We start from the raw sequence: 12,391 nt of genomic DNA on the forward strand, positions 1-12,391 counted from the left end.
CTGCCTGCCTGCCTGCCTGCCTGCCTCCCTCCTCCCTGCCTGCCTCCCTGCCTGCCCTCTCCGTCCCTGGAGAACTCCAGCTTCAGGCACATCATGATTTCTAAGAAAAATACAGTGCTTCTTTCATCCCCCGCCGAGACTTGAGGACCAGCTGGGACTTCAAGGGGAGCTTGCAATTAGGGGAAATGGAGACTGGTATGTATAGAGGCTCTGTGGTAAATACTAGCTAGATGAAAATAAAATTTTTAATATTTGATGGAAATACTTGATTCAAAGAAATCACCTCATGGTCTGCAACTGTCAAGTAAAGCACACCTTTGTTGGTGCCAGGAGCACGTAGGGGTTGGCACCTCCCTGTACTTGTCCAACGATCTTTGAAATTACAGGTAAATTATACCTTTTGGTTATTTGATAATAGTTGTCACATGCGATGCATACTGAAGGCAGAGGTTCCTACCTCTAGGGCCCATGTAGGGTGGACCTCCGGGCAGACCTCTGGTACTTAGGCGCTGGTCCTCCCCTCACCTGGACCCTGCTCACCTCCTACGTGGCCTCGTACATGGCAGTAGCTGTTCTCATCGCTGCTTTACTCTTATTTTATAAGTACCACCCCTGCTTATAAGCTTATTTACAGAAACAGAAGCATCAGCGCCTAATATGTTTGCAAAACAGGCCCCTGTCTCACTGCACTCACACTGTATTTCAACCATCAGGCAATTGTTACCGAACTGGCAAGCAATGCATGAATTCCCGTTTCATACACATAAGTACTTCAGTTTCACATCACAGAATTACCTTAAAAGGTCTAAGTTTCAGTTTGATACAAGTAACAAGCCTACACTGTGATATGGAGAAATAGTGTGAAATGGGGACAATGGACATCTATCGTGATTGTATATGTCTGCTCAAGGAATGTGGGTATGGTGACTGGTCATGGGTGTGGTGTCTGGTCACATAGCCACATAGCCACACAGCTTTGAGGAGACACCTACCCTTCTTCCTCTAACAAAGGGGCTATTTAAAAAAGGGTGAGAAAAGGATGAGAGACATTCCAATGTTATCTAGAGGGAGGGAGTGCTAAGTCTTCTTGCTGGAGAACATTGGGTGGTCACAAGGACATGAATCACCTACAAACCTGCAAGACCACCACATTCCAGGCAAAGGACTGATAAGCTAATTAACATATGGAGCGAGAGTAAGCGGGTTTAGGTAACGAAAACGTATAGGTGTTAATTGAATATTCATTTATTTTATTGTATAAATGTGAGATGGTTCGTCACTTCGGGCATGCACGTTTGTGGTGGAGCGATCCCCCGTGCATCTGCGCGCAATAAACATACCTACTTTATAACTTTCGAGTTATAGAGTCTAATTCCATACGTCAACTGTATAAATCTTATAAATTATGTATCCTGAGTAGCAGTTAGGCAAACAAAGCTCATTATATAACTATATAGTCAGGGAAAGTCATTTTTACTAAGCTTTACAAATGAGTCAACTCTGCTCACTCACAAGTATCAGAATGCATTTCTTCAACCAGGTTGGGGTGACACATAGGACTGGTATGTGACAGAGGACATGGCAGCTGCTGAATCGTCTCTGCACATCCTAAGTTTCTCTTCATTGCTCAGAACAAACTGCTTTTGGATAGACCTTATATATATAACCTTTCAGAGCAAATAGTTATTGTGATCTTTTGCCTCCATGTGAGTCTTCAAAAACGTTGCTTAGTTATTGTTGTGCTTTTGTTTTCCCTTTCTAGTTACTTTCTGTCTCCAGGCCAGTTGTGCCCCACTTCATGGTGACAGGTAGGTTCTTTTAAGGACTCTTGTAGAATGAGAACTGCCCACAGGTTTGTAGTTAGATTAGAGCTTTATTGTTACATGAAGATTTTAGCAACAGCATAGGTGGTTACACAGAATTTCTGGCAATTGGCATAACTTTCCTATTACCTAAAATTTCAGTTAACTAGATTTTTTTATCACCTGGACACCCTCTACAGATCAGGTCAAATTCTTAATAATCAGTAAACAATACAATAATCTAGACTTACTTTTAAAAGTGTGAGTCTACCCATTCACCCTGACTTCCAGAAACAAACTTCACAACCCTTGAAAGGTTATTCTTGTAGCACTGGGTGCAAGGGGGATCACTTTTCCTAACTTGCACACCGTTTCGACAAGCAGCCGGGTATTTATTATACAAAGACATGCATATACATAAGATTTCCGAGAATTTATTATCATAAATCTCCACCCTCTGGCGCCTGCGCACTGACACCTGCTGATCGTGGTGGGAGGTCCTCTGGGAGGAAGGCTCGCAGTCTTCTTCAAGATATAGTTTCACCTTTGGTATAGAATGCTTTGAAATGGGTTTCTTCTTCGGTGATTACCTAAAATTCTTGCTTATCTTTGCATACATTAGCAGGCCTTCACTGTTTAGTTTGTGTTATCTGCTAAAGATCATTGTTCTATCTACATACACATCATCTATTATCTAGCTTTCATTCAAGTGTAAAACATCTGCTAGCTAAAGATTAGCCCTTCCTGATTGCCCACTCTAAACGCATCAAGCTAATACTTGCCCACTGGGCTGGTTTTAATCTGTATCAACCCTCAAAGGAAGAAGAACAAGGAGGCCAATACTCTAGCTGATGGTTAGCGTTCTCTGTGCCTATATCACACTGGGGAACACAAAGGTCTTAGCAGTCCAGGTGCTGTTGGATCCACTTCAAAAACCTTTTGGATAAGCTGATCTACATATATCTCTCAATTTGGAAGTATGGTCTTTACCATTTCCATAAACTAGTAGATTCTGAAGAGCTTGCCAGAAAAACAATAGGCAAGAATTCTGGCTGAAGGAGACAGCAAGCTGTGGGTGGCAATGGCTGAATAAGGGTCTTTATCTCTTATCTCTTCCTGTCCAGTCCATCCTGTCTACCTGATGTTGCTCTGGCTTTGACCTAGTGATGCTGCTCCTAGCATACATCAGGCCTTAGCACGATCTGTGTGTTAGACAAAATCTAAGCAAGAGTAGAGTGAGCACTCAGAGGAAGCATCCCTGACCACAGGAAGATCACGGGTTTTGCCATCCAGAATATCTCACATACGCTTGTTCCATTGTTCTGTAACAGTTGTCACCATGTCCTGGTGCAATCCTGTACCAGATGTCAGAAGCAGGAGATATCAGTCACATGACTTCATTTTCTTGCTCTCTGGCTATTGAATGAAAACATGTGTGGCTTGTGCTGTGATCCAGGTGAACTGCCAACCTTAAGTAACAATGCATCATCCCTATTTTATTCAAAACAACTTCAGAATTTCTCTTACAAATTTCTATCATCCCACATGTAAGAGGAAATCTAAGAATAGCCAGAGACAACAAACCCACAACAGGGGAAATGAGACCATGTGCCACGACAGGACAGCAACCACACTCCCAGCACAGCACAAACACATTTAGCATTTCTTGTGATGAGAAAAAGACCAGCTTGCTGGTTTAGCACATTTAGATCTCTGATCTGATGTCTAGAAGGCAACAGGATAACCTATGTAAGAATGCTGTGCTTAAGAAAGCTGCAGGATAACAGTGCAGTGACCAATTTTCTCTGATTATCTCTGGGATGATTGTACAAATTGTGATATACCAGGGAGAATTAGCAATTAATCTAAAGGATATCAGGAAGTGCAAGGGGCCACAGAAACTAAAAAAAGCCAAAACATTAAAAAGCTTCTCAGAGACTGAGGTGGCACCAGCAAGAGAGAACTGAAGGCCCTACTGTCTCATGATGTCCTTCTGGACAAAGAGTCCAGCACACAGCCAGACAAGTCCTTAATACATTAGGTGAGCAATTGGCTGGTGGTTCGTGCTCAAAGAGTTATAGTAAGTGGGGTTACATCAGGCTGACAGCCAGTCACCAATGGGGTCCCCCAGGGCTCAATTTTAGGTCCAGTACTCTTCAATGTTTTTATAAATGATCTGGATGCATGAGTCAAAGTTATGCTGCTGATACTAAATTAGGAGAAGCTGTAGACTCCCTCAAGGTTAGAGAGGCCTTACAGAGAGATATGGACACACTGGAGAGCTCAGGCAATCACCAACCGTATGAAATGCAACAAGAGCAAATGCCAGATTCTCCACCTGGGACAGGGTAATCCTGGTTATATGTACAAACTGGGGGATGAGAGGCTGGAAAGCAGCCCTGTTGTTACCATGTGGTATAGTTTATTTTAGCTTTGTAACTATATTGTTTGTTTCAGAATAATCACTATGGAGAGACTGTTAACCAACCTTAGTTGTGTAATTTTATGCCGAGAGGGAAAGAATTGTCTAAAACTTACAGTCACTGAGGAGACTGTACAGTAGCTGAGGAGGCTGTTGTATAGGTAACTAATGAAACAAACTTGGACTCTCCATGTAAGGGAAGGAAATCAAGGTTCAGTGATTGGTCAGCTGTAACTATAAGGTTGACTATTGTTTGAGACCCCTTAGAAGACTCTAAAACACTTGTAAGGATCATGCGTGACATTTAATCAACGTAGTACTCTCTGTTGCATGAATATGTATGGTTTTTCTGAGAAATGTAATGCATAAACGTATGTGGACTACATAACTTTGCTGGAATGAAACATACGGCATGCACATCAGGTGGAGCGATCCCCCCGTGCATCCAGTGCAGCAGTAAAGGAATGCCTGCTTCTTAATGCTACGTTGGTGTTAAGGAGTTTTCTTATTCCCAATTTTGGTGACACTGTGGAAAGAGATCTGGGGGTCTGGGCTGATGGAAAGCTGAATATGAGTCAAGTGTGCCCCAGCAGCCAGAAGGGCCAACTGTCCAGGGGTGCATCAAGCACAGCGTAGCTAACCAGTTGAGGGAGGTGATCTTCACACTCTACACTGCACTGGTGCAGCCCCACCTCAAGTACTGTGTGCAGTTTTGGGCTCCTCAATATAAGAAGGACATCAAACTATTAGAGGATGTCCAGAGGAGAGCAACCAAGATGGTGAAAGGCTTCAAGGGCAAGACTTACAAGGAACAGCTGAGGTCACTTGTTTTGTTCAGCCTGGAGAAGAGAAGGCTGAGCAGTGATCTCCTTGCAACCTACAACTTCCTCAAGGAGGGCAGCGGAGGGGGAAATGCTGATCCCCTCTCTGTGGTGACCAGCAATAGTAGTACACAAGGAAATGAATAAAGCTGTGTCAGGGGAAGTTCAGGTTGGACATTAGGAAAAGGTTCTTCACTGAGAGGGTGTTTGGTCACTTGAACAGGGTCCTCAGGGAAGTGGTCACAGCACCAAGCCTGTCAGAGTTCAAGGAACATCTGGGTGATGCTCTTAGTCATATGGTTTAGTTTTAGAAAGTTCTGTGAGTACTAGGGAGTTGGACGCAATGATCCTTATGGGTCCCTTCCAACTTGAGATATTCTATGATTCTGTGACCTGAAAATCTCCATATCTCTCTCTCTCCTCCCTTCCCCCAGCTCTCACCCCCCACCCCCCACCCCCACCCCCCGCCTCCCCACTTCACATTACAGCCAGAGAGATCAGGAGTCTGATGCAGCAGATGGGCTTGAGGTGCTTATTGGGTATTAGTTTCCCTGTTGCCCAAGGCTTTATGGTTTCTTTGCCACTCGGTGCTTAATCTTTTGGGGATCCTTGACCTTTGCCTTCTCCAGATTCCAAGCTACCAGAGCATGCCTCCCATCCTAGTGCTGTTTGTGTGGTATGGCTGCACCTCCTTCACTGTCAGGCCTGGCCTCTCCTGGGTCAAGAGCTGAGTATACTACGCAAACAGGAGCTGCCTGTAATGAGATGTGACCAATAGGATGATGCAAACAGGAACTGGGTGTAGTGAACCTTGATGGCTGCCATGGCTGAACTATGGACAGGAAAACATTCTGCAAAAGAAAGAGAGTCAAGGATAAAGTGAAATCATTCTCTTTGGAAAGCATATAACATAAATGAAACAAAACCACGATGAATTGAGTGTTGGAAGGTAGTAAAGCCTGCTTTACTTGAAGGCTGATACAGTCCAGCAGTTATATCACTATTGCAAGTGGTTTAGGTCACTTAAAGAATCACCATCAAAGGTATTAGCAAAATAGTTTTAATATGAATTTGTGGGAGTGTGACTTCACAAAGTTTGATGGCAAGGCCCACCCTCTTACTTATTACATAGATAAATCACACAAAGAGTAAAATTAAAATTAAGCTGGAATGATTTACACAAAGACTAAAGACATAAAAGGGTAAGGGAGACCCTCCCATTGAGTCATGAGATTCAGAGTGGGCCCCCTTGCTTTCTAAACTCTTGATACAGCTTAGGTGCAGCTAGATCTGATCTCAGTCTCAGACTTGAACAATGGTTTATATCTAAAGGATGTCTAAGGTCTATCCCCAGTTTAGGGTTGATCACAAGATTTTAGCAACACTTAATCATTGACTAAATTATCATTTACAAGGTGGATCAATATGATTTACTACAATCACAAAAGTAACTTTATTATTGATCCAAGATGGTAACATTCTGTACTTGTTATGAGGTACCAAAATCAGATCACACACACACAGAGACACAAAGGAGTAGATGTATAGAGATGAACATATATAAATGTACAAAGGTATACCTGTTAAAATTTCCCCTCGAGTCCAGTGAAATATTCACACAGAATACCTTTGCATTTCTCTATGGGCAAAGGGTTGAGCCTCAAGGAGTTGGGGTACCAGCCCAGGCTCTGTCATCAGCTTTTGGTGATGGTTCTTCTAACTGCAGACTTGGGAGTTTGTGAACTCTGAGAAGCATCTCACTCAGAGGGAGGTGCTGTTTGCAGCACACTGAGGTCCAGGAGAGCTCTAAAGGGCCTCACTTAGGTCTGCTGTTCATAAGGTCAGAGATGGTTTGCTTTAGTCAACAGTAAATTACCATTCTGGCCACAATCCAAGTCAGTAATTACTGGAATTTTCAAAATTCCAGCAACGGTGATACCGTACCACTCAGGTTACAATTCAGATAAGGAATGTTCCAAGGCTGTCAGGGGATGTTATGATTCAGATAATGAATGGTTGTGGTATGGTCAATGCTGTTTTCCCACCTCAGCCATGCAAGAATTGCTGGTGTGGTCAAGGGACGCTTAACCATCCACACTAATTACACAGAGACCAAGGCGTAACAGGGATTCCTGAGATCGTAGAGTGGCCCAGGGAAGGGGGCGAGATGCACCCCCACAACCAGTTACACTGCACCAGGCCAAAATTGTCTAGGTAACAGTGCTGGAAACACTAGGTTAAGAAGCAGAAGTAACAGAATTGATGTCAATGAGGAATAAGTAATGGGTAGCGTTGTTTATTTTGGGAGTCATCTGGGTAGGGACAAGCCAGTATGTGTAGGGATAATGAAAAGGTAGGCTGGAGGAAAGAGAAAATGGGTAATTAGGTATATGAGGAGATAAAGAACAAAGAAGGATAGGATCTTTTAGCACTAGGACTGTAAGTGCTTATTGATGGTTGTAGAGGAATTATAGAGGAATGAAGGCAGGTTAATTAACATTGATAATATACAGCTGTGGGCTTGCTTCAGGGGCGGTGGGTTGGCTGACATGGATAAGGTGCAGCTGTGGCTGGTTCCTGCTAAGCAGTTAAATGGCTCTAAGGACAGTATGAAGAGGAGCCTGGAGAAGGAAGAATCTGGATGTAGTAGAGGCAAGAAGGATTGGCCTGAAGAGGATGAAGAAACACCATGGACAATAGAATCTGACTGATGGTAAAAGCCTTGTTGCAGCCTACTAGCTTGTTTGTGCTGCAACAGGTGGTGATACTCAAAAATTGAGGTACTGTGGACTAAACACTTCCTGGTTTCAGTTTCCACTTTGTCCTAGAGCCTCACATCTTAATTTCAGTCTGTGGCATGTTTTGTCCTTGTGTTTCAGTGCATCTCAATGTTCAGATTCCATAATAACTACTCTGTTTTAATGATTGTTAACATGAGTGAGTCTGAATAAACTCTTCAGGTCAGGTTACTACCATGCAGTTAGTCCACACAGCTCATTTTCTGCCCATCAAAAACCTCCCTCAGTAACAATGTTGTTTTCAGCATCTTGAAACAGAAACAATATTACTGACCCATTGCACTGACTTCCCATAGTTCTTGGAGTGAGGGCAGATGCACTCATTACTTCCATGATCATCGCCAATAATAGGTGGAAAACCTACTTTCACTGAAAGAAAGAGGGTTTTCCTTGCAATGGGGATGCTGCCAAACTGGATCCATCTTTTCTTATTACTATGGCCCAGGACCCCATTTCAGAGCCCTCCTAGGGCTGCCAGTGACACCACAGCAGTGCCAGTCTCCAGCTTCCCCACAGCCCTGCCCTGCCCAGCAATGGGCCCCACTGAGCTGCACCAAGGCACAGGTCAATATCCTGGCCCAGTCTTGCAGAGAGCTTTATGGTGAGTGCCGGAGGCTACAATGCCTTTGAAGGACCTTGAAGGGTGAAGAGGAAGGAAGTAAGATAAGGTTGGCTGAATGCCCAGAAGAGAAACAGGAACTTTGGCTTAAAAACAGGATCTTAAGCAAGAAGTTTAGTATGTTTATAGCTTAGCAACTAACCAATGAAATGTAGCTAAGAAGCTCATGAATAGTATTGATTGACCAATGATATTTAGTATGGTGTGCGTGAACAGTGAATTAGGATATATAAGCGTGGGTTTTGGACTAATAAAGGGTCTTCTGATCAGTATTCAGGAGTCTGTGTTGTTAATCTCCTCGCATCTCCAGGGCACTGCCCAGCCATCCTGGGGCTGTGTCTGATGCTGGTCCCCCTCACTGGGCTTGACCCTGACCCCCATCCACAGACTGATATCCCAGCAATGCCCAATGCCAAGGGCTGGGGCTGCCCCTGGCTGCCCTGCTCCTCATCTGGGGTGGCGGGATGGCCCTGGCTGCCAGCCCTGCCCTGCTGCCCATGAGAAAAACAGTCAGGGCAGGCATCCAGCTGAGGCTCAGCTCAGGGGTGTCCCTGCCTCCACGTATATACTCTTTTCTTTTTGACAGTAGATTATGTATTATCACTCTCACATGGCTGAACATCAAAATTCAATGTTGCAGTAATTAGAAGCTGTTGTCACGGTGAACTGATAATTCATAAGGGGCAGGATGTTTGCTTCATGAACTTAAGGCTAGATCAAGCAAACCAAGCCATGTCCTCGACTCCTCACCAATCTTCCAAGTCCTTGCCTTGCAATGACTAACATAGCTATCCAAGGTGTGTAAAACAGCAGAATAGTCTTAGTAGTCCATATGTTTGAACTGTGATGTGATGTGGTGTGATGTGATGTGATGTGATGTGATGTGATGTGATGTGATAAAAAAAATATATTTTAAATGAAGAAATTTAAAGTGCTGAAGCTGCTAAAAGGCAGAACCAGGCCTCGTTCCTTGGATAGCCCTAATCCAAGGCTGGTTTAAAACTCAGTTAAGATAATCAGTAGAAGAATAGAGAAACAATAGATGAACAATTTGTATACACAGGTGCTCTCAGAAACACAGGTGTCTTTAGAAACATTAGTATATGTGAACAGGAACTGCTTGTTCAAAGAATAAGTGTGCTTGAAGGATTGTGTAAGTTAAAGCAAGCGGAAAGAAGATCATGAATCAAAGAGGGCCTTGAAACCGAGGCAGAGACTGGAACCAGGATAGATGAATGAACTGGGACAGAGTCAGGTAATGGATTCTCAGAACTGGCAAGACCAAAGGAAACTTCTAAGAACTTGGACATTGACTAATGATTTAATAAGTGTATATAAGTTGTACTGCAACCTTTTGTTCTCTGCCGGTCACTGAGGTGTTGGCCCAACTGAGTTGTGATTAAAGCAAGCCTAGTGGTACCCACGTCTGTGTGAATTTTTCCTTTAACATGATGCACATGCTCATTTTTCATTGTGGCATTTCCTTGATTTGGTATGACAGAAGACCCATCCTATTTATAGTCACAGATGGACCATCACCTTTATCCTGTTAATTGTGTTCTGTCATCAGCTTTCTGAAGTACAAAACTGTGTCCCCAACCTCTGCATATATTCAAAGGGGCACCTTCACTTCTATCATTCCTGATCTTTAAATCTTGTACTTTATTTTCGCTTCTATCCCTGACCGTTCCTGATGCATTCAGTTATCTAGGTTAAAATATCTCCCTCTGAAGGAGTTTCAGAGTGACATTAGGGGCATAATGAATGACATCTGCATTCCAAAAAAAGGATTTGGAAGAAATAAATCGGAGAGGCTAATCAACTGGAGCTTCTTAAAACTGTCAAGATCAGGAATAACAGGCAATTTCAGTCCTTCTTGCTCTTACTCGCTATCTTCCATAATGCCTTTGTAATGGTTTAGTTTTAATGCACCACTTGTGCAGTCAGGATGACTGAAGGTCATTCAGCACTTGCAACCTTTGCTTTATCCTCAGACCTTGGAGGTTAGATGTGATCGCTAACCCTTGAAGCAAAGACCTCCAGCTGAGTCAGTGACTTGTGGGGTCATGCATGTGGGGTATGTTTCCACTTATCATGTCATAATTATATGTTTATTTATTCCTCTGTCTTCTTTTCCCTTTCCTGTTTTCTTGATCTTTGTGTGAGCTGGTTTTGGCTGGGATAGAGTTGATTTTCTTCATAGTAGTGGGTATGGGGCTGTGGTTTTGATTTGTACTGAAAACTGTGTTGATAATACAGGGATGTTTTCATTATTACTGAGCAGTGCTCGCACAGAGCCAAGCCCTTTTCTGCTTCTCACCCCACTCTGCCAGCAAGTGGGCTGGGGGTGCACAAGAAGTTGGCGGGAGACACAGCCAGGACGGCTGACCACAACTGACCAAAGGGATATTCCACACCACATAACGTCATGCTCAGCATATAAAGCTGGGAAGAAGAAGGAAGGGCTCAGGGGGGGCATTCGGAGTAATGGAGTTTGTCTTCCCAGGTAACTATCATGCATGATGGAGCCCTGCTTACTGAAGATGGCTGAACTGACGGCCTGCTGATGGGAAGTGGTGAATAGTTTTCTTGTTTTGCTCTTCTTGTGTGCACAGCTTTTTCTTTACCTATTAAACTGTCTTTATCTCAACCCATGAGCTTTCTCACTTCTGCCCTTCCAATTCTGTCCCCTATCCCAATGCAGGGGGCAGTAAGCCAGCAGCTGTGTGGTGTTTAGTTGCTGGCTGGGGTTAAACCATGACATCATGTTTCTGTTGAGTACTAATATTTGCTGTTACAGATTTGTCACATGCCTTATGCTGGCAATTTCTCTAACAGGCCTACCCACCATTCTTTTGTTCAGTTTCCTAATCCTGTTCCTCTGATGAGCTTTCACACCTGATCCACAAATGTTTCCCAGACTGATTCATCCATTTATCAGTCACCTTACATGGATCCTTATTTGAAATGATCTTCCAGTCTCCTGACTTCTACCACCTTTTGGCTCAAGCATATATCCAGAATTGTATCACCTGCACACAATGATCTGAATCTCAAACCACCCATCCTTTTATCACCTCATGATCTCGAAAATCACTTGTAAGCCCACAACACATGTGGGATCACCTGCCCAGAAGTTTGTCCCCACAGATGTTCAGGGCTGCACACCCAATGCACCATCTTCCACTTAACTTTGAACTTGCAACAGTGAACCAAATTTTGCTTATGGTGAAATTACGCATTCATGCTTCAAACCCCTCTACCCATAGGATATTCTCTTACAGTAGTTAGGCATTGTATCATAACCTGAAAAGAATCAGATTTAATTCCTACCAGTAATAGGCCATAGATATTAAGGACAAGCAGTTGAAAGAAGCATTGTATGCCTGTATTATTTTATCATTAATGTATAAAGTGAATTCTGAAGGTTGCTAGAATAACGAAGTATCTAGTTATTAACCCTAGAAGAGGACCGTATTGGAATGTGCTGAGACTGTTAGGACTCTACACCCAGAGAATACTATCAAGACACTATACAAGATACTGTATGTTAAATTATGTTAAACTACACCATGGAAAACATGAACTATGCTTCCAAGGAATTATATCTTGATGGATTTAAAACTCATGGAGTCACAAATGCAAGTGCTGTTAGGAAACTATATCTTGACAGTGTAGCCTTGTAGCCCAGGTAAAGTAGCCGTTGCCACTGCTGGTTCAGAGGCTGGAGGCTGTGGTTTAGTTTGGTATAGCTTGAAGGCTGGGATCAGTCATCTGGGCTTGTTTTGGCCTGCCTGGGGGTTTGCCTTAGCAAGTTTAGCTGTGTCACATGCCTGTCTGAGACCGGAGTGTGGTTCTGTTTGTATTCTCAGGAACAGAATTAAGACTCAAAATGGAGTCAAGAGCCGAGGAACTTTATTTGCCCAACA

General features: G+C 43.4%; 1 long non-coding RNA gene across 1 annotated transcript; it reads left to right on the forward strand.

The window, feature by feature from the left end:
* Positions 1–35: 35 nt before the first annotated feature.
* Positions 36–11,722, forward strand: LOC106112761 (uncharacterized). The gene is made up of 3 exons (XR_001227246.3): positions 36–195; positions 1,763–1,808; positions 10,969–11,722. It is a non-coding gene; the product is annotated as an uncharacterized LOC106112761 (long non-coding RNA).
* Positions 11,723–12,391: the final 669 nt, after the last annotated feature.

Source organism: Falco peregrinus, chromosome 6 (assembly GCF_023634155.1).
Source record: "Falco peregrinus isolate bFalPer1 chromosome 6, bFalPer1.pri, whole genome shotgun sequence".
NCBI classification, from domain to species: Eukaryota; Metazoa; Chordata; class Aves; order Falconiformes; family Falconidae; genus Falco; species Falco peregrinus.